Here is a 22,411-nt window from a genome sequence, read left to right on the forward strand (position 1 = left end):
AGCCCTCAATTTAACCCAAAGAATTTAGCCATTCTCCAGGCCAGGCTACTTAAGAGCTGCAGCTTATATTCTTCCCATCAACCGCAGAGGACAGCAGTTAGCACAATGAACATTAGAAATGGGTCTCAAGGCTGGGTTCAGTGGTTCATGCCTGTAATCACAGCACTTTGGCTGAGACGGGCAGATCACTTGAGCTCAAGAGTTTGACAGCAGCCTGGGCAACATGGTGACACCCCATCTCTACAAAAAATACAAAAATTAGCCAGGCATGGTGGTACATGCCTGTAGTCCCAGCTACTTAGGAGGCTGAGGGGGAAGGATCACTTAAGCCTGGGAGGTCCAGGCTGCAGTGAGCTGTGATTGCTGTGACTGTACTTTCAGCCTGGGTGACAGAGTGAGACCTTGTCTCAAAGAAAAGAAAAGAAAGAAATGAGTCTCGCTGAAGATAAAGATAGGCAGATTGGCTGGAATATCGTAGAAACACTTCACTGCCCTTGCCTGAAGAGGGTATAAAAATCCAGCTACCATCAGCAGAGGTTGGGACTGCCTGAAAGGTGACAGGAGGGAATTTCTGGGGTGATGAAAGTCTTGATATCTTGATTGGTGTGTTATCAAAGCTCACTGAATTGTATACTTAGGATTTGTACATTTCACTATAAGTTTTATCTCCATCTAGAAAAATAATAATTTAGGCCAGGTGCAGTGGCTCACGCCTGTAATCTCAGCACTTTGGGAGGCCGAGGCCGGTGGATCACTTGAGGTCAGGAGTTCAAGACCAGCCTGACCAACATGGTGAAACCCCCGTCTCTACTAAAAATACAAAATTAGCTGGGTGTGGTGGCAGGCGCCTGTAGTCCCAGCTACTTGGGAGGCTGAGGTAGGAGAATCACTTGAACCTGGGAGGCAGAGGTTGCAGTGAGCAGAGATCGCGCCATTGCACTCCAGCCTGAGCAACAACAGCGAAACTCTATCTCAAAAATAAAATAAATGATTTTTTAAAAACTCACAAATCCAGCTGGGTGCGGTGGCTCACACCTGTAATCCCAGCACTTTGGGAGGCCAAGGCAGGCGAATCACCTGAGGTTAGGAGTCCGAGACCAGCCTGACCAACATGGAGAAACCCGTCTCTACTAAAAATACACAATTAGCCGGGTGTGGTGGCGCAGGCCTGCAATCCCAGCTACTCGGGAGGCTGAGGCAGGAGAATTGCTTGAACCCGGGAGGTGGAGGCTGCAGTGAGCAGAGATCACGCCATTGCACTCCAGCCTGGGCAATAAGAGCAAAACTTTGTCTCAAAAAAAAAAAAAAAAAAAAAATCATAAGTCTAGCCACCAGCTGTGGAGTTCACATCCTGAATGACCGGTCTGTGCAGCGCCTGGTGTCCTGCTGCCACTTGGGAGGTTTCCTGGGAGCCGGCCTGGGTGGATGTTGGCCCCATCTTCTCCATTCATGCAGAAGGGAAACTGACACGGCGTGGGGGAGACGGACACGGCGTGGGGGGGACGGACACGGCGTGGGGGGGACGGACACGGCGTGGGGGGGACGGACACGGCGTGGGGGGGACGGACACGGCGTGGGGGAGACGGACACGGCGTGGGGGGGATGGACACGGCGTGGGGGGGATGGACAGCAAACAAGCGCACACATCAATGTATCTGTGCTGAGTGCACTGAAGGAGACAAAGGGAGTCACTGGAGGGAACCCCCTGGATTGAGTGGTGAGTGAAGGGCTCTCTTTATGAAGGAAAGCAGGAACCAGCCATGAGGAGCAGCAGGGAGAATGTTCCGGTCATTGGGACAGGCAAGACTATGACATTTTTGAGGCCCTGAGAGAAGGCCTCTTGTGGCTGGAGTCCGGAAAGCGAGAGAAGTGTGGGAGAAGCGGGCAGTGGTAGATGACACAGGCTTCCTAGGCCAAAGGGAGGTGGGTTTTGTTTGAAGCGCATTGAGAAAGTCTTCATATGATGGCCGAGTGCAGTGGCTCACGCCTGTAATCCCAGCACTTTGGGAGACCGAGGTGGGTGGATCACCTGAAGTCTGGAGTTCGAGAGCAGCCTGACCAACATGGAGAAACCCTGTCTCTACTAAAACTACAGAATTAGCTGGGTGTGGTGGTGCATGCCTGTAATCCCAGCTACTCGGGAGGCTGAGGCAGGAGAATCACTGGAACCCGGGAGGCGGAGGCTGCAGTGAGCCGAGATTGTGCCATTGCATTCCAGCCTGGGCAACAAGAATGAAACTCGGTCTCAAGAAAGAAAGAGAGAGAGAAAGAGAGAAAGAGAGAGAGAGAGAGAAAGAAAGAAAGAAGGAGCGAAAGAAGGAAGGAAGGAAGGAAGGAAGGAAGGAAGGAAGGAAGGAAGGTAGGTAGGTAGGTCGGTCGGTCTTCACACGACTTGAGTAAGGGACTTATCTGATTTATGCTTTTACAGGGTGATTTTGGGCTGTATGGAGAATGGATGGGGGGGATCTGGCAGGGAAGGAGGAAGTCAGGAGACGGGAGCAGAGGTCCAGGTAAGAGGCGATGGTGCCCCGGACTAGCGCGGGGGCAGCCATGGCGCTGAGGTGTACTTAGAGATGTAACGAGCTCTGACAGGCTGGGGTGCACGTGGGGAGTGAGGGAGAGGGAGAACAGGTATGGGAAGCAGGAAATCCGAGTGCCCAAGTTTGAGAAGCCAGTGAGAGCTGAGGAGAGCTATCAGGCATCTCCGCATCATGAATCTGGAGCTGGGGGGATGTTTAGGCTAGAGATGAAACATCATGAGTCTTTCAATATCTAAGTGGCATTTAAAGCCACAAAACCAGAGGAGATAACCTGAGAAGAAAGTGTGGTTGGTGAAGGGAAGAGAGCCAAGTCCCAGGTCTGAAGAACAACCCGGGGAAGAACCACTGATGTTTCAAGTTTGGGTGAGAGAGGAAGAAACTGTGAAAGACACCAGAGAGGACTGGCCAGAGGGGCAGAAGACAAGTCCAAAGCATGTGGCATCCTCAAAACCCAGAGGAGAGAGTATCTCAAAGAGGAGAAAGGGTGGCAAGTATTCAATGCTGCTGAAAGGGTATGTTTTATGGTAGGAAACACCACAGGGATCCCATCAGCCAAGTCCAGAAGGTGGGGAATTCTCTGGAAAGAAGGACCCCCAGGCCGGGCATGGTGGCTCACACCTGTAATCCTAGCACTTTGGGAGGCCGAGGTGGGAGAATCACTTGAGGTCAGGAGTTTGAGACCAGCCTGACCAACATGAAAAAACCCTATCTCTACTAAAAATACAAAATTACCTGGGCGTGGTGGTGCATGCTGTAATCCCAGCTACTTGGGAGGCTGAGGCAGGAGAATCACTTGAACCTGGGAGGCAGAGGTTACAGTGAGCTGAGATCGCGCCTCTACACTCTGGCCTGGACAACAAAAGTAAAACTCCATCTCAAAAAAAAAGGAAAAAGGAAAGGTTATAGATTAAATGAAATTCAAGGAACATATCAGCAAAATGTAATGAATGGCTTGTGTTTGGATCTTGAATCAAACCCACTGGAAAAGACATTTATGTAGCAGTCAGGGAAATTGGAAGACTGACATTAGGTCGTATTTAAGGAATCACTGTTGGCCGGGCGCGGTGGCTCAAGCCTGTAATCCCAGCACTTTGGGAGGCCGAGACGGGTGGATCACGAGGTCAGGAGATCGAGACCATCCTGGCTAACACGGTGAAACCCCGTCTCTACTAAAAAAAAACAAAAAACTAGCCGGGTGAGGTGGCGGCGCCTGTAGTCCCAGCTACCCGGGAGGCTGAGGCAGGAGAATGGCGTGAACCCGGAGGCGGAGCTTGCAGTGAGCTGAGATCCGGCCATAGCACTCCAGCCTGGGTGACAGAGCGAGACTCCGTCTCAAAAAAAAAAAAAGGAATCACTGTTAATTTTTGTTTTCATGACGGTGCTACTGTGGTCAGATTTTAAAGTCATTATCTCAGCTATTCATACTGAAGTAGTGATTTATTTACTAGTGACTGGGATTTGCTTCAAGGTAGCCCCCAAGAATAGAGGGGAGAGAAATCATGGAGTATAGACAAAACATTGACCATGTGTTGATGTTTTTCATTCATTTATTTTTATTTACTTCTTTTGGAGACGGAGTATCACTCTGTCACCCAGGCTGGAGTGCAGTGGTGCAATCTCGGCTCACTGCAACCTCCACCTCCCAGGTTCAAGTGACTCTCATGCCTCAGCTTCCCGAGTAGCTAGGATTACAGACATACCGCACCGAGCTGTATGTTGATATTTTTGAAGCTGGGTGTTTGAGTTTATGGATGTTCATTATATTGTTCTATTTTACTTATGATTGAAAAATTCCATAATAAAAAATATTAAACAACAAAAAAACTCTAAAGAAAAGTGTCTATTGGATTTGGCAAGAAAGGTATCAGTAACCTGACAAGATCTATCTCAGTGGATGGAAGCCAGGGTGGTGTAGGTTGAGGAGTAAATGAGGAATGGAGACAATGAGTCTAGACCACCCTGGTCAGGTTGCTGCATCAGAGAGAAGGCAGGTAAGAGTCAAGGGATGCTGTATGGCCAGTCACGATGGCTCATGCCTATAATCCCAGCATTTTGGGAAGCCAAGATGGTAGGATTGCTTGAACCCAGGAGTTTGAGACCAGTCTTGGCAACATAGGGAGACCCTGTCTCTGTAAATCAAAAAATAATTTTATTAGCCAGGTATGATGGCATTTGCCTGAAGTTCTAATTACTCAGGAAGCTGAGGTGAGAGGAACTCTTGAGCCCAGGAGTTCGAGGCTGCACTGAGCTATGATTACACCACTGCGTCCCAGCCTGGGAGACACAGCGAGACCTTGAGGTCTGTAGGTGATGCTGTGGTTGGCAGAATTCTAAGATGGCCCCCAAGATTCCTGCCTCTTGTTGTACATGACAGGTATAATCCCCTCCCCTTGAGGGTATACAGGCAGAACCTGTATGGTGGGATATTGCTGTGATTAGGTTACATTATATAGCAAAGGTGAATATTGCAAATATAATTAGGGCCCCTAATCAGTTGACTTTGAATTAATCAGAAGCAGCTCACCTTGGTGGGCCTGACCTAATCAGGTTAGCCCTTTAAAGAGCACTTTACTGCTGGCCTTGAGGGAGCAAACTGTCCTCTTATGAAGGGGGCACATGTCAGTGAGCAACCGGTGGCCTCTAGGGGCTACAAATGGCCCCCTGTTGGCAGCCAGCAAGAAAGTGGAAACCTCAGTCCTCCGATTGCAGGAAACTGAATTCTGCAACAACCAATAAGCTTGGAAGATGACCCTGAGCCCCAGCTGGGGTCACAGTCTGGGCCAGTTCCTTGATTTCAGCCTGGTGAGATGCTAAGCAGAGGACTCAAAACATGCTGGGCTTCTGACCCACAGAAACTGTGATGCAATAAATGTGAGGGTTTTTTTTGTTTTGTTTTGTTTGTTTGTTTGTGTTTTTGACGGAGTCTTGCTCTGTCACCCAGGCTGGAGTGCAGTGGCACAATCTCGGCTCACTGCAACCTCCACCTCCCAGGTTCAAGAGATTCTCCTGCCTCAGTCTCCCAAGTAGCTGGGATTACAGGCGCGCACCACTGCACCTGGATAATTTTTGCATTTTTAGTAGAAACAGGGTTTCACCATGTTGGCCAGGCTGGTCTTGAACTCCTGACCTCAGGTGATCCACCCACCTAAGCCTCCCAAAGTGCTGGGATTATAGGAATGAGCCACTACACCTGGCAAATGTGTGCTCTTTTAAGCCACTAAGTTTGTGGTGATATATTATGAAGCAATGGAAAACTAATACAGCCATTAGTTTGTGTGTGTGTTGGGGGTGGAAAGTGGATATTAGAAATGTTTTTAAACTGGTGGGAAATGACCCAGTACAGAAGGAAACACTTTGATAAAGTAAAAGAGGTAGAGATTCAGAATCAAGACATTCTTGAGGCCAGGCACAGTGGCTCACATTTGTAATCCCAGCACTTTGGGAGGCTGAGGCAGGAGGATCTCTTGAGCCCAGGAGTTCAAGACAAGCCTGGGCAACATAGAAAGACTTTGTCTCTACAAAAAACAAAAGACAAAAAACAGAGCCAGGTGTGGGTGGTGGCGCATGCCTGTGGTCCCAGCCACTCAGAAGGCCGAGGTGGGAGGATCACTTGGCCCAGGAGATTGAGGCATGATTGCGCCACTGCACTCCAGTCTTGGTGACAGAGTGAGACCCTGTCTTAAAAAGAAGGAAAAGGAGGCGAAGGAGGAGTAGAAGGAGAAGAAGGAGAAGAAAGAGAAGAAGGGGAAGAAGAAGGAGAATAAGGAGGAAAAGAAGAAAGAAGAGGAAAAAAAGACACCCTTGAGAGAAATAGGGACAACGTCTCCAAGGTAGGAAGAAGCAAATGGGTTTGCAGATTTTTTGCAGGAAAGATGAAAAAGTGTCTGTGTGAAGGCATTAATTATCTCCATAAATAATGAAGCAAGGTTACCAAATCAAATGAGAATGAATCTAGAAAAGGAAATACGAAAACTGAAGAAAGAAGAAAAGAAATGAAATAGTTACCTTGAGAGAGAGGAGAAGAAGGAAGCCGTTTGTATTTGAAAAACAGTAGAGTTTTCCGTGTCAAGTCCATTTGATGTTTGAGAACAGTGGTACTGCTCAGCTCAGCCGTACGACTTTGTCAGTGATGTTCAGATACTTGAGTGCAGGCACCAAGACAGATGGGTTTTGCTGGGCAAATAAGATGAAGTGAAAGAGCGGTTACGGAGTTCCAGATATTTGCAAAGAGGTAGTGATAATGATAAACCATAGACTCTAGAAGAGACCCAAAGAGAGGTTGAGACTGGAGGAAGTTGAGAACTAGGATTAATGTACTCGACATATCCCTGGACGGGAGCATTATTTTTTTTTTTTTTTGAGACGGAGTCTCGCTCTGTGGCCCAGGCTGGAGTGCAGTGGCCAGATCTCAGCTCACTACAAGCTCCGCCTCCCGGGTTTGCACCATTCTCCTGCCTCAGCCTCCCAAGTAGCTGGGACTACAGGCGCCCGCCACCTCGCCCGGCTAGTTTTTTGTATTTTTTAGTAGAGACGGGGTTTCACCGTGTTAGCCAGGATGGTCTCGATCTCCTGACCTCATGATCCACCCGTCTCGGCCTCCCAAAGTGCTGGGATTACAGGCTTGAGCCACCGCGCCTGGCAGACGGGAGCATTATTAAATGGGTCTCTGTTAGTTGGGGATGAGGTTAAGGTGCTGTCACAAAGATGTCCCCAAATACAGCAGCTTTTCATAGGTTACTTTTTTTCTCATGTAACAATCCTGAGATAAGTGGTCCAGGTTGTTGGGGCCTCTGTGAGCCCTGCAGTCATTCAGTGCCAGGTTCCTTCCATCTCATTGCTCCTCTGACATCCCCTAAGGTGTCCTCCTAATTTTCATGGTCAAACCATGGTCCATGTTTAACCCATGGGAAGGAAATTAGCATGAAGGAGAAGGCATCTAAATTCTATAGCCTGTACTTGGAGGTGACACACATCAATTCTGCTCACATCCATTGCCAATAACTTATCACACAGCCCCATTCAGCTGCAGGGAGGCTGGGAACTGTAGTCCCTAGGTGGGCAGCTAAGTACCTCCACTGTTTATATAAAAGAAAGAGAGAATAGATTTTGGTGGACAGCAGTCTTTGCCATAAAGGGTATTTTAGCAAATGAACATGGTAATTGTAATATGTTGTCTCGTAAATTGATTTAATAATTCCCCTATTTTGAACACATTTGCCTATTATAACATTTTACCTATTATAACTAGTTTGCCAACTGACATCTCAGTATATACGCTTTAGGGAGTACAGTTTCTGGTAAACATCTTCCTAAAAACATCTTCCTGAAAAGCAATGACAAGCTAATAATGAAATCACCAAGCAAATGTAAGTGAAATGAGAGGTAAGCCTGTTTTTTCCTGAGATCATTTGCTAACCAGGTACACAGGGACGTCAGGTTGGGTGGTCTCACAAAGTCCAGAACTTAACCAAGAAGGAGAATCTGATATGAGACCCCAAAGTGTCATACTCTCAGGGTAAAGGTGAACCGGAAGAAACCAATCCCCCACTCTAAGGGGACTGCAAGGAAATATGCCCCAGTGCCACAAAGAGCAGGAAGAAGACAATCAGATATCTGAGAAGTTGCATCCTGCCACCATCCCTTATGCAGAATCCCACATGAAACCCACATCACCGGCCGGGCGCGGTGGCTCAAGCCTGTAATCCCAGCACTCTGGGAGGCCGAGGTGAGCAGATCACAAGGTCAGGAGATCGAGACCATCCTGGCTAACACGGTGAAACCCCGTCTCTACTAAAAATACAAAAAATTAGCCGGGCGTGGTGGCGGGCGCCTGTAGTCCCAGCTACTTGGGAGGCTGAGGTAGGAGAATGGTGTGAACCTGGGAGGCGGAGCTTGCAGTGAGCCGAGATCGCGCCACTGCACTCCAGCCTGGGCGACTGAGTGAGACTCCGTCTTGAGGGGGAAGAAAAAAAAAAGAAAGAAACTCACATCACCTCCCATGCTGTACACATCTTCAAACTGTGAATTCAGTTTAAAATGACTCCGGGCTTGTAATGCCTCTAGCACCTGATAGAAGCAAATACAAGCACTCTCTGAAGGAATGCACCATCATCCTCAGCTTTCAATAAATTATATTTTTTAAAAATGCAAACTGGGCTTTTAAGAGACAGGATCCGCCAGGCGCAGTGGCTCACACCTATAATCCCAGCACTTTGGGAGGCCGAGGCGAGTGGATCACAGGGTCAGGAGTTCAAGACCAGCCTGACCAAAATGGTGAAACCCCATCTCTACTAAAAATACAAAAATTAGCCAGGCGTGGTGGCTCATGCCTGTAATCCAGCACTTTGGGAGGCCGAGGTGGGCGGATCATGAGGTAAGGAGATCGAGACCATCCTGGCTAACACTGTGAAACCCCGTCTCTACTAAAAAATACAAAAATTAGCTGGGTGTGGTGGCGGGCGCTTGTAGTCCCAGCTACTCGGGAGGCTGAGGCAGGAGAATGGCGTGAACCTGGGAGGTGGAGCTTGCAGTGAGCTGAGATCGCGCCACTGCACTCCAGTCTGGGCCACAGAGCGAGACTCCATCTAAAAAAACAAAACAAAAAACAAAAATTAGCCAGGCGTGGTGGCGGGCAGCTGAAGTCCCAGCTACTCGGGAGGCTGAGGCAGGAGAATCGCTTGAACGCGGGGGACAGAGGTTGCAGTGAGCCGAGATCGAGCCACTGCACTCCAGCCTGGGCGACAGAGCAAGAATCCATCTCAAAACAAAGAAAAGTGAACTGTTAACCATGCAAAGAAGGGAATAAGCTACCATGAGAGACCATAAAAGGCAGATACTTTTAAGTATGTTAAAATTCAGAGACCTCATAAAGAGAATGAAAAATGAGGCATAACATGGAATAATACTTGAACTCATAAAACTAATAAAGAGGCCGGGCGCGGTGGCTCAAGCCTGTAATCCCAGCACTTTGGGAGGCCGAGACGGGCTGATCACGAGGTCAGGAGATCCAGACCATCCTGGCTAACACAGTGAAACCTCGTCTCTACTAAAAATACAAAAAAAACTAGCCAGGCGAGGTGGCGGGCGCCTGTAGTCCCAGCTACTCGGGAGGCTGAGGCAGGAGAATGGCATGAACCCGGGAGGCAGAGCCTGCAGTGAGCTGAGATCCGGCCACTGTACTCCAGCCCGGGCGACAGAGCTAGACTCCGTCTCAAAAAAAAAAAAAAAAAAAAAAAAAAAAACTAATAAAGAAGTTCTATCCAGAATATATAAAATACTCCTACAAATCAATAAGAAAAAGACAAATCCAACTGGGCGTGGTGGCTCAGGCCTGTAATACCAGCACTTTGGGAGCCTGAGGCAGGCAGATCATGAGGTCAGGAGATCGAGACCAGCCTGGCCAACAAGGTGAAACCCCATCTCTACTAAAAATACAAAAACTAACTGGGCATGGTGGTGCATGCCTGTAGTCCCAGCTACTCAGGAGGCTGAGTCGAGAGGATCACTTGAGCCCTGGAGGTTGAGGCTGCAATGAGCCGAGATCGCATCCAGCCTGGGCAACAGAGTGAGACTCTGTCTCCAAAAAAATATATATATATATATATATATATATAATATATATATATAATATATGTATATATATATTTATGTATGTAAAGTGGATAATTTTTATAATCATACTATAGAATATTAAACAGCAATGAAAATAAACAAACTAGAACTTCACAATAACATATATTGATGTTGTAAATCCAATGGTGAGCAAAAGAAGCAAAACACAAGAGAGCTACAGGGAATGATTCTATTTACATAAAGTTCAAGAACAGAAAAATCTACATTATATTGTATGGGGATGGATAAACTGTAAAGAACCATAAAACTATACTGGCAGACAGAGATTATCATAAAAATACAAGGATGATTACCCTTAAGAGGAAAGGAGGGATGTGATTGAGAAGGGGCACGTGGGGATTCCTGTGGTGCTGGAATTATTTCTGTTTCTTCAGTCGGGTGGTGAATACACAGATGTTTATTTTATAATTACACATTATATTATGCACTTCTAATTTATGTTCCTTTCTGTTTGTGAGTTATATTTTATAGTTAAGTTTTTAAACAGAAAGAGGATATTATGAATAGCTTTGTGCTAATATATTTAAAGATTTAGGCAAAATGGGCCAGATGCAGTGGCTCACTCCTGTAATCCCAGCACTTTGGGAGGCTGAGGCGGGCAGATCACTTGAGGTCAGGAGCTTGAGACCTGGTCAACATGGTGAAACCCTGTCTCTACTAAAAATACAAACATTAGCCAGGCATGGTGGTGGGCACCTGTAATCCCACCTATTGGGGAGGCTGAGGCAGGAGAATCACTTGAACCTGGGAGGCAGAGGTTGCAGTGAGCAGAGATTGCACCACTGCACTCCAGCCTGGGTAACAGAGTGAAACTCCATCTCAAAAAAAAAAAAAAAAAATTAGGCAAAATGAACAAATTTCTAGAGAACTATTACTCTCCAAAACTGAATCAAACAGAAATAAAATATCTGAAGAGTTCTATAACTAGTTGCACTAGTTAGCTATTGCTATGTAACAAATTACCACAAACTCAGCTGCTTAAAAACGCACATTTACAGCCAGGCACAATGGCTCATGCCTGTAAGGCACTTTGGGAGGCCAAGGCAGCCGGATCAGGAGATCAGGAGATTGAGACCATCCTGGCTAACATGATGAAACCCCATCTCTACTAAAAATACAAAAAATTAGAGGCCGGGCGCGGTGGCTCACGCCTGTAATCCCAGCACTTTGGGAGGCCGAGGTGGGCGGATCACAAGGTCAGGAGATCGAGACCACGGTGAAACCCCGTCTCTATTAAAAATACAAAAAAATGGCCGGGCGCGGTGGCTCAAGCCTGTAATCCCAGCACTTTGGGAGGCCGAGGCGGGCGGATCACGAGGTCAGGAGATCGAGACCATCCTGGCTAACACGGTGAAACCCCGTCTCTACTAAAAAATACAAAAAACTAGCCGGGCGAGGTGGCGGGCGCCTGTAGTCCCAGCTACTCGGGAGGCTGAGGCAGGAGAATGGCGTAAACCTGGGAGGCGGAGCTTGCAGTGAGCTGAGATCTGGCCACTGCACTCCAGTCCCTGCGACAGAGCGAGACTCCGCCTCAAAAAAAAAAAAATACAAAAAAATTAGCCGGGCGCGGTGGCAGGCGCCTGTAGTCCCAGCTACTCAGGAGGCTGAGGCAGGAGAATGGCGGGAACCCGGGAGGCGGAGCTTGCAGTGAGCCGAGATTGAGCCACTGCACTCCAGCCTGGGAGACAGAGCCAGACTCCGTCTCAAAAAAAAAAAAAAAAAAAAACATTAGCCGGATGTGGCGGCACGTGCCGGTAGTCCCAGCTTGGGAGGCTGAGGCAGGAGAATCGCTTGAACCTGGGAGGAGGACGTTGCAGTGAGCCAAGATCACGCCACTACACTCCAACCTGGGCGACAGAGTGAAACTCCATCTCAATAAAACAAACAAAAAAAAGCACACATTTACACATTTACTACCTTATGGTTTCTGTGGGTTAGTAGGAGTCCTGGCATGGCTTAGCTGGGGGCTCTGTGTCAAAGTCTCTCACAGGATTGCAGTTGTTGGCCAGGGCTGGGGTGTCATTGGAAGACTCAACTGGGGAAAGATCCATGTCCAAGTTCACACAGTTATTGGCAGCATCCAGTTATTAAAGGGTTATTGCACCATGGGCCTCAGTTCCTAGCTGGCTATTGGCCAGAGGACACCCTCTGTTTCTTGCTGGATGGACCTCTCCAATACAGCCACTTGTTTCATCAAAGTGTGCAATCAACGAGGCAATAGAGGCCGGGCACGGTGGCTCAAGTCTGTAATCCCAGTACTTTGGGAGGCCGAGACGGGAGGATCACAAGGTCAGGAGATGGAGACCATCCTGGCTAACACAGTGAAACCCTGTCTCTACTAAAAAATACAAAAAGCTAGCCGGGTGAGGTGGCGGGCGCCTGTAGTCCCAGCTACTCGGGAGGCTGAGGCAGGAGAATGGTGTAAACCCGGGAAGCGGAGCTTGCAGTGAGCTGAGATCTGGCCACTGCACCCCAGCCTGGGCAACAGAGCAAGACTCCGTCTCAAAAAACAAAACAAAACAAAGAGACAATAGAAGCCTGGGCAACATAGTGGGACCCATCTCTACAACTTTTTTTTTTTAATTAGCTGGGCATGGTGGCTTGTGCCTGTAGTCCTAGCTAACTTGGGAGGCTGAGGTGGGAGGATCACCTGAGCCCAGGAGGTCGAGGCTGCAGTGAACCATGATCGCACCACTGCACTCCAGCCTGAATGACAGAGGCTCTGTCAAAAAAAAAAAAAAAAAAAAAAAAAAAAAGGCCAGGCACGGCGGCTCACGCCTGTAATCCCAGCACTTTGGGAGGCCAAGGCAGGCGGATCACAGGTTGGGAGATTGAGACCATTCTGGCTAACACAGTGAAATCCTGTCTCTACTAAAACTACAAAAATTAGCTGGGCGTGGCGGCGTGCACCTGTAGTCCCAGCTGCTAGGGAGGCTGAGGCAGGAGGATGGTGTGAACCTGGGAGGCAGAGCTTGCAGTGAGCTGAGATCGCACCACTGCACTCCAGCCTGGGCGACAGAGTGAGACTCCATCTCAAAAAAAAAAAAAAAAAAAAAGGCAATAGGGAGAAGCTGCTAGCAAGACAAAAGTTACTATCTTGCGTAACCTAATCATTGAATTGACATTGCATTACCTTTGCCATGTTCTATTCGTTAGAAACAAATCATTCATCCCTCTGGGCACGGTGGCTCACGCCTGTAATCCCAGCACTTTGGGAGACTGAGGCGGGCAGATCACCTGAGGTCAGGAGTTCGAGACCAGCCTGCCCAACATAGTGAAACCCTGTCTCCACTAAAAATACAAAAAATTATCCGGGCGCCTGTAATCCCAGCTACTTGGGAGGCTGAGGCAAGAGAATCGCTTGAACCCAGGAGGCAGAGGTTGCGGTGAGTGAGATCAAGCCACTGCACTCCAGCCTGGGCAACAGGAGGGAAACTCTGCCTCAAAAAAAAAAAAAAAAAAAAAAAAACAAAACACACAAGAAAAAGAAACAAATCACTCATCCCGCCCACACTCAAGGCCAGGGGATTATACAAAGAGTTGATAACAAGAGGCAGCAATCACTGGGGATCATAGAGTCTGCCCACCTTGTGAGTAAAGGAATTGAATCAGTAGTCAAATATCTTCCCGTAAAGAAAACTCTGCCCATGCCTGCTCAGTTCTGCCAAGTGTTAAAGTAACAATTTTTTTTTTTTTTTTGAGGCGGAGTCTCGCTCTGTCGCCCAGACTGGAGCACAGTGGCTGGATCTCAGCTCACTGCAAGCTCCGCCTCCCGGGTTCACGCCATTCTCCTGCCTCAGCCTCCCGAGTAGCTGGGACTACAGGTGCCCGCCACCGCGCCCAGCTAGTTCTTTGTATTTTTTAGTAGAGACGGGGTTCCATGTTAGCCAGGATGGTCTCGATCTCCTGACCTCGTGATCCGCCCGTCTCGGCCTCCCAAAGTGCTGGGATTACAGGCTTGAGCCACCGCGCCCGGCCAAACAATTCTGATCTTACATAAATCTTTGTCCTCATTTCCAATTGTTCCCTTAGAATGGGGAAATTAATGAGGCAAAGCTCTTGACAAATGCTGCTGATTTCTTTTCCAGGAATGTTGTACTAATTTACACTCCTACTATGTTCTATACCTAATCTTTTCAACATTTTCTTATGAAAATTTTCGAACATACAGAAAAATGCAGATAACTGTACAATAAATGCACACTCTCCACCTAGATTCTATAGTTGTTAATATTTTACTCTATTTGCTTTCTCAAAGAGCTATCCCTCTATTGATTCCTCAGCACATTTTTTTGTTATTTTCCAGAGATAGGTTTTGCCTGTTCTAGAACTTCAAGCAATAAGTGCTCATTTGTGTCTGCCTCTTTTTTTTTTTTTTTTGAGACAGAGTCTTGCTCTGTCACCCAGGCTGGAGTGTAGTGGCGTGATCTCGGCTCAACCGCAACCTCCGCCTCCCAGGTTCAAGCGATTCTCCCTGCCTCGCCTCAGCCTCCCAAGTAGCTGGGATTACAGGCGTGATCCACAGCACCTGGCCCTGCCTTCTTCCACTCAGCCCAGTGTTTTTGAGACTCATCCACACTGCTGTCTGTATAGCAGTCCCTTCTGTTTTATTGACGAGCGATATTCTATTGTTTGAATACAACAATATTCTTCTTTTGATGAATACTTGGGCTGTTCCCAATTTTGAACTGTAACAAAGCTGCTATGAACCTTGTACAAATTTTTTTGTGGATATATATTTTCATTTCATTTCATTGCAGGTAAATACCTGCAAGTGGAATTACTGGTCATGGGGTACATGAATATTTCGTTTTATAAGAAATTGCCATTGGGAGGCTGAGGCAAGAGAATCGCTTGAACCCAGGAGGCAGAGGTTGCGGTGAGTGAGATCAAGCCACTGCACTCCAGCCTGGGCAACAGGAGGGAAACTCTGCCTCAAAAAAAAAAAAAAAAAAAAAAAAAACAAAACACACAAGAAAAAGAAACAAATCACTCATCCCGCCCACACTCAAGGCCAGGGGATTATACAAAGAGTTGATAACAAGAGGCAGCAATCACTGGGGATCATAGAGTCTGCCCACCTTGTGAGTAAAGGAATTGAATCAGTAGTCAAATATCTTCCCGTAAAGAAAACTCTGCCCATGCCTGCTCAGTTCTGCCAAGTGTTAAAGTAACAATTTTTTTTTTTTTTTTTGAGGCGGAGTCTCGCTCTGTCGCCCAGACTGGAGCACAGTGGCTGGATCTCAGCTCACTGCAAGCTCCGCCTCCCGGGTTCACGCCATTCTCCTGCCTCAGCCTCCCGAGTAGCTGGGACTACAGGTGCCCGCCACCGCGCCCAGCTAGTTCTTTGTATTTTTTAGTAGAGACGGGGTTCCATGTTAGCCAGGATGGTCTCGATCTCCTGACCTCGTGATCCGCCCGTCTCGGCCTCCCAAAGTGCTGGGATTACAGGCTTGAGCCACCGCGCCGGCCAAACAATTCTGATCTTACATAAATCTTTGTCCTCATTTCCAATTGTTCCCTTAGAATGGGGAATTAATGAGGCAAAGCTCTTGACAAATGCTGCTGATTTCTTTTCCAGGAATGTTGTACTAATTTACACTCCTACTATGTTCTATACCTAATCTTTTCAACATTTTCTTATGAAAATTTTCGAACATACAGAAAAATGCAGATAACTGTACAATAAATGCACACTCTCCACCTAGATTCTATAGTTGTTAATATTTTACTCTATTTGCTTTCTCAAAGAGCTATCCCTCTATGATTCCTCAGCACATTTTTTTGTTATTTTCCAGAGATAGGTTTTGCCTGTTCTAGAACTTCAAGCAATAAGTGCTCATTTGTGTCTGCCTCTTTTTTTTTTTTTTTTGAGACAGAGTCTTGCTCTGTCACCCAGGCTGGAGTGTAGTGGCGTGATCTCGGCTCAACCGCAACCTCCGCCTCCCAGGTTCAAGCGATTCTCCCTGCCTCGCCTCAGCCTCCCAAGTAGCTGGGATTACAGGCGTGATCCACAGCACCTGGCCCTGCCTTCTTCCACTCAGCCCAGTGTTTTTGAGACTCATCCACACTGCTGTCTGTATAGCAGTCCCTTCTGTTTTATTGACGAGCGATATTCTATTGTTTGAATACAACAATATTCTTCTTTTGATGAATACTTGGGCTGTTCCCAATTTTGAACTGTAACAAAGCTGCTATGAACCTTGTACAAATTTTTTTGTGGATATATATTTTCATTTCATTTCATTGCAGGTAAATACCTGCAAGTGGAATTACTGGTCATGGGGTACATGAATATTTCGTTTTATAAGAAATTGCCATTGGGAGGCTGAGGCAGGAGGATCATTTGAGCTCAGAAGCACAAGTACAGCCTGGGCAACATAGCAAGACTCTATTTCTAAAAGAGAAAGAAAGAAAGAAGGATGGGGAAGGGGAAGAGGAAAAGAAGGGGAGCAGAGGGGAAGAAGGGGATGGGAAGGTAGGAGAGAAGAGAGGAGGAAAAAAAAGGAAAGGAGGGAAGGAAGGAAAGAAGGAAGGAAAACTTATCCTCCCGCCAACAATATATGAGTTTCAGTTGATCCTTGTCTTGGACACACTTGGTGTTGACAGTCTTCATTTTTAGCCATTCTGACAGGTCATTTTATTCCATAGCATCTCACTGGGTTTTAATTTGCATTTCCTTGATGGCTAATGATATTGAACATTTTGTCTTATATTTATTGGCTATGCACATATCTTTCTTTGTGAAGTGTCTGTTCAAAGCTTTCACCCATTTTAAAATTGGGTGTTTGGCTTTTTATTATTGAGTTTTAGAAGTTCTTTATATTCTGGCCAGGCACGGTGGCTCATACCTGTAATGCCAGTATTTTGGGAGGCCGAGGTGGGCAGATCACTTGAGACCAGGAGTTTTGAGACCAGCCTGGCCAATATGGCAAAACCCTGTCTCTACCATTACATTACTTGCAAATGACAAAAACCTCAACTACTTATGCACCAACCTAATAAAAATACAAATATTAGCCAGGCATTGTGGGGCACACCTGTAATCCCAGTTAATTAGGGGGCTGAGCCACGAGAATTGCTTAAACGCAGGAGACAGAAGCTGTAGTGAGCTGAGATCATGCCACTGTACTCTAGCCTGGGTGATAGAGCAAGACTGTCAAAAAAAAAAAAAAAAAAAAGTTCTTTCTCTTCTGGAAACAAATCATTTGTCAAGACATACGTTTTGTGAATATTTTCTTCCAAAGTGGCTTGTCTATTCATTTTCTTAGTGATGTCTTTTTTTTTTTTTGAGCCAGGGTCTTGCTCTGTCACTCAGGCTGGAGTGCAGTGGCACGATCTCAGCTCACTGAAACCTCCGCCTCCTGGGTTCAAGCAATTCTCCTGCCTCAGCCTCCCGAGTAGCTGGGATTACAAGGTGTGCGCCACCATGCCCAGCTAATTTTTGTATTTTTAGTAGAGACAGGGTTTCACCATGTTGGCCAGGGCGGTCTCAAACTCCTGACCTCAAGTGATCTGCCTGCCTCAGCCTCCCAACGTGCTGGGATTACAGGCGTGAGCCACTGTGGCCAGCCTAATGATGACTTTTGATGATAGAAGTTTTAAATTATGATGAAGTCAAATTTATCATTTTTAAATGGTTATTGATTTCTGTGTCCAGTCTAAGAAACAGTTGCTGGCCGGGCTCCGTGGCTCATGCCTGTAATCCCAGCACTTTGGGAGGCCGAGGTGGGCAGATCACCTGAGGTCAGGAGTTCAAGACCAGCCTGGCCAACATGGTGAAACCTCGTCTCTTCTAAAATACAAAAATTAGCTGGGCATGGTGGCGGCGCCTATAATCCCAGCCAATCAGGAGGTTGGGGCAAGAGAATTACTTGAACCCAGGGGTGGAGGTTGCAGTGAGCTGAGATCTCGCTATTGCACTCCAGCCTGGGCTACAGACCAAGACTCCATCTCAAAAAAAAAAAAAAGAAAGAAAGCGTTGCCTACCCCCAGGTTGCTAAGATTTTCTCCCATTTTCTTCTAGAAGCTGTATGGTTTTCGTTCTATATTTAATTTTGACAACAACTCATAAGAATTTGGCAGGGCATGGTGGCTCATGCCTGTAATCCCACCACTTTGGGAGGCTGAGGTGGGCGGATCACCTGATGTCAGGAGTTCAAGACCAGCCTGGCCAACATGGTGAAACCCCATCTCTATTAAAAATATAAAAATTAGCCGGGCGCGGTGGTGCATGCCTGTAATCCCAGCTACTCAGATGCTAAGGCAGGAGAATCACCTGAACCTGGAGGCAGAGGTTGCAGTGAGCCGAAATCACGCCACCACACAGCCTGGGTCACAGAGCGAGACTCTGACTCAAAAAAAAAAAAAAAAAGAATTAGATGGTGTTTTTCTTTCTTTATAGGAGAGGAAACTAAGGCCACAGAAAGGCTAAGTAACTTGCACTTGGGCACACACACGATTCTAGTAAGTGATTGTGCTGGAAGCTGAAACTGGAATCCAGGCAGTAGGCTACAGACCCAGGCTCTGTATGTGTGTCTGCCCATGTAGGGTGAGGCTTCTCCATTGACTTTACCACTGGGCATGGGAGAACCAGGACGCATCTCAGATGATCCCACCCCACCCTGGGCTCTCCAGATCCTCCCTGTCTCTGCTCAACAGCAGCCTCCATTCACCTTTGAGACTCAGGGTCAACACCATAATGACTCTTACTTTTTTTTTTTTTTTTTTTGAGACGGAGTCTCGCTCTGTCACCCAAGCTGGAGTGCACTGGCCAGATCTCAGCTCACTGCAAGCTCCGCCTCCCGGGTTCACGCCATTCTCCTGCCTCAGCCTCCTGAGTAGCTGGGACTACAGGTGCCCGCCACCTCGCCTGGCTAGTTTTTTTTTTGTATTTTTTAGTAGAGACGGGGTTTCACCATGTTAGCCAGGATGGTCTCGATCTCCTGACCTTGTGATCCGCCCGCCTCGGCCTCCCAAAGTGCTGGGATTACAGGCTTGAGCCACCGCGCCCGGCCGACTCTTACTTTATCATCTGTTTTCTCAGTGGTGGTAACAGTCTCAGCTTCCACTTCAGAGGAATCATTTTTTAAACTCCTGATGGACCCAGTCCTCCCCTGAGGACCAAGGATGTGCCACTTCCTGCGCTGGCTCCCAGACCCATGGATGTTGACTCCAGAAGAAATAGCATCATGTGTTTTTTTGAGAAAAGGTCTTGCTCTGTTGCCCAGGTTGGAGTGCAGTGGTGTGATCACGGCTAACTGCAGCCTCGACCTTACAGGCTCGGGTAATCCACCCACCTCAGCTGCCCAAGTACCCTGAGACTACAGGTGTGTGCCACTACACCTGGCTAATTTTTTTTTTCTTTTTTTTTTTAGAGATGGGGTCTCACTATGTTGCCCAGGCTGGTCTCAAACTCCTGTGCTCAAGCAATCCTCCCACCTTGGCCTCGCAAAGTGCTGGGATTTCAGTTACAGAGTCACCACACCTGGCCGCCTCACATGTTACTGGCACAGAGCATGTGCCCCTCTGCAGATCTGCAGGCTTCCAAGGTGGTGTGGCTTGGCTGCCAGGGCAGTTTGCCATGCAGAGACCACCCAACCCAGGGTCATGGGTATAAGGAAAGTCCAATGAGCCCCACAGGCACCAGCCCACTGTTTTTTGTTGCTGTTGTTGTTGTTGTTTGTTTTTTTACTTTTGAGACAGAGTCTTGCTCTGTTGCCCCAGGTAGAGTGCAGTGGTGTGATCTCGGCTCACTGCAGCCTCCACCTCCCGGGTTCAAGTGATTCTTCTGCCTCTCCCTCAGCCTCAGCCTCCCGAATAACTGGGACTACAGGCACCTGCCACCACGCCCAGCTGATTTTTATATTTTTAGTAGAGATGGGGTTTCACCATGTTGGCCAGGCTGGTCTCAAACCTTGGACCTCAGGTGATCCCCCTGCCTCAGCCTCCCAAAGTGCTGGGATTACAGGCCTGAGCCACTGTGCCTGGCCCGGCCCACTGTTTTACACCTCTGCAGTCTTCACAGAAGTATGAGCTTCTCGGCAGGAGGCAATGCCCTGTAGGACACCCAACTGGTGGCCTTCAGTGAGACCCTGATTGGAGGTGCAGAGGGAGGATGGAAACGCATATCCAGCTCTACAATGAGGATCCATCGCAGGAAAACAAATTGCTGTCTTCCAGGAAGGAGTGTTTGTGTAATCAGGCAGTCACCAGCTGGCTGGCTGAGCCACAGGGCTCAGGTGTGGCCACTCAGAGGCGATGGCAACCAGTTGGCTTTGGTGAGGGAAGCTCGCACTGGAGAAGCTGGGCAAAATCTCCATGCCTGCCTCCATGCCTGCCCCCATGTCTGCCCCCGTGCCTGCCCCCGTGCCTGCCCCCATGCCTGCCTCCATGGCCACTTTGTTTGTGGCCGCATTGATTCGTTTCTTGACCAGCTGTGGCTTATGGGAGACTCACAGAACCCAGGACATCACCACGTAACACTATGTCCTCCTCTTGGGAAACAGATGGAATTAACAAACGGTAACTATTAAGCAAGTCACACCAGGAGATAAATTACACATATTGCAACAAGGGGAAAGAAAACATGTGATGTTTGCAAAATTCTTAAGGGAATTTATCCTTGTCCTGGAAAAAAAAAAAAAGCTGGCTTGCTGATCAACATTTCTATTAGAAAATTAAGGCTTATTGTGCTTCAAGTAAGGTAAGGAAGTCTGGGATGTCACCCTGGATGCCACCTCAAATGAGGTAGAGTCATAAACTAGTGGTGATCAGTTCTGTCCCCAGGGAATATGTTGCTTGGCATTATTAGAGCAGGATAATGGACCAGGAACAACCCTGTAAATGGTCTGTATCTCTTTTTATTTTTATTTTATTTTTTTTTTTTTGAGACAGAGTCTTGCTCTGTCACCCAGGCTGGAGTGCAGTGGCGCAATCTCAGTTCACTGCAACCTCCGCCTCCCAGGTTCAAGCGATTCTCCTGCCTCAGCCTCCCAAGTAGCTGGGACTACAGGAGCATGCCACCTCACCCAGCTAATTTTTGTATTTTTTAGTAGAGACAGGGTTTTGCCATGTTAGCCAGGCTGGTCTCAAACTCCTGACCTCAGGTGATCCACCCACCTTGGCCTCCCAAAGTGCTGGGATTACAGGCGTGAGCTACCGCACCCAGCCTGTATCTCTTACTCTAAAATTTAAGTCTTATTGCAATTGGAAGTTTCAAAGGTAAGGCTACATGTGGTTGGGACATCTTCTTGAATTTTGTCCAGGTCCTAATAATAGAGAAAGGGAAGACAGTGACACCCACAGGTATCACCTGACTGTTAAAAGTCTCTTTTGATGGGGAGGGCTTTGGTGAACCGTCACTCGGGTCAAGCATTCTCTTGTAATCTGGGCCGTTTCTGAGAGTCCCCCCACATAGTTGCTGAGCCAGCGCCTTTGTTTCACCAACTTGCCCGTCACCCCTTCCAAGACTGGCCCACCCAGCAAGCCCACCAGCCACTGCCCCGGCTGAAGTAGAGCCAGACCTCGGGCCACCTCTCCTTTCACACAAAGTGCAGCTCTTCACACAGGACCTCACGTGCCTGTCAATGCTTCTGCCCAGGAGATCCATTCTTCACCAGTCTTTCTGCTTGCATCTACCCTGGACTACTGCAGGCCCAGGAAGGGCCTCTCCTCCCTCTTGCTGGTGGAGACAGGCAGCAGTGCCTCCGCAACCCATTTCGGGCTGGGGCTGGCTGCTGCGGAACCATCTGTTCCCAGGCTGTGGAGAGAGCTCAGAGTTGTCTGAGGAATGACCTCGAAGGCTCATCCTGGGTTGCCTGGCAACCAGCAAGCTGGGACCAGTGACTCCCTGTCCCTGCAGGAGGAGCAATGCCTGAACGCAGCTTCCCACGGAGGGAGATGGGAGCCGAGGGGTGGAGGCCTCCGTGCAGGTCCGCATTCCACCCCACAGCTGGCACAAGTTCAAACTATTCATGCCCCACCCCGCTGCCGAAGGTCATTCTCACACCCGGCCATGACAAGGGAGAACGTAGAGGGGCTGGCATCCCTCTGCTCTCTGATGCCTACAGCCACACACTGGACCTCATGTGCCTGTCAGAGCTTCTGCCCAGGAGATCCAGTCTTCACCAATCCTTCTGCTGGCATCCACCCAGGGTCTCTGCCTGGCACAGGCTCGAGTGTTCAATTGGTCTTAGGGACCTGTGCCCAAGGTATGGGCAGAGGTAGGGGTTTTGGGA

The sequence above is a fragment of the Trachypithecus francoisi genome, unplaced genomic scaffold, assembly GCF_009764315.1.
Source record: "Trachypithecus francoisi isolate TF-2019V2 unplaced genomic scaffold, Tfra_2.0 Lachesis_group12, whole genome shotgun sequence".
NCBI classification, from domain to species: domain Eukaryota; kingdom Metazoa; phylum Chordata; class Mammalia; order Primates; family Cercopithecidae; genus Trachypithecus; species Trachypithecus francoisi.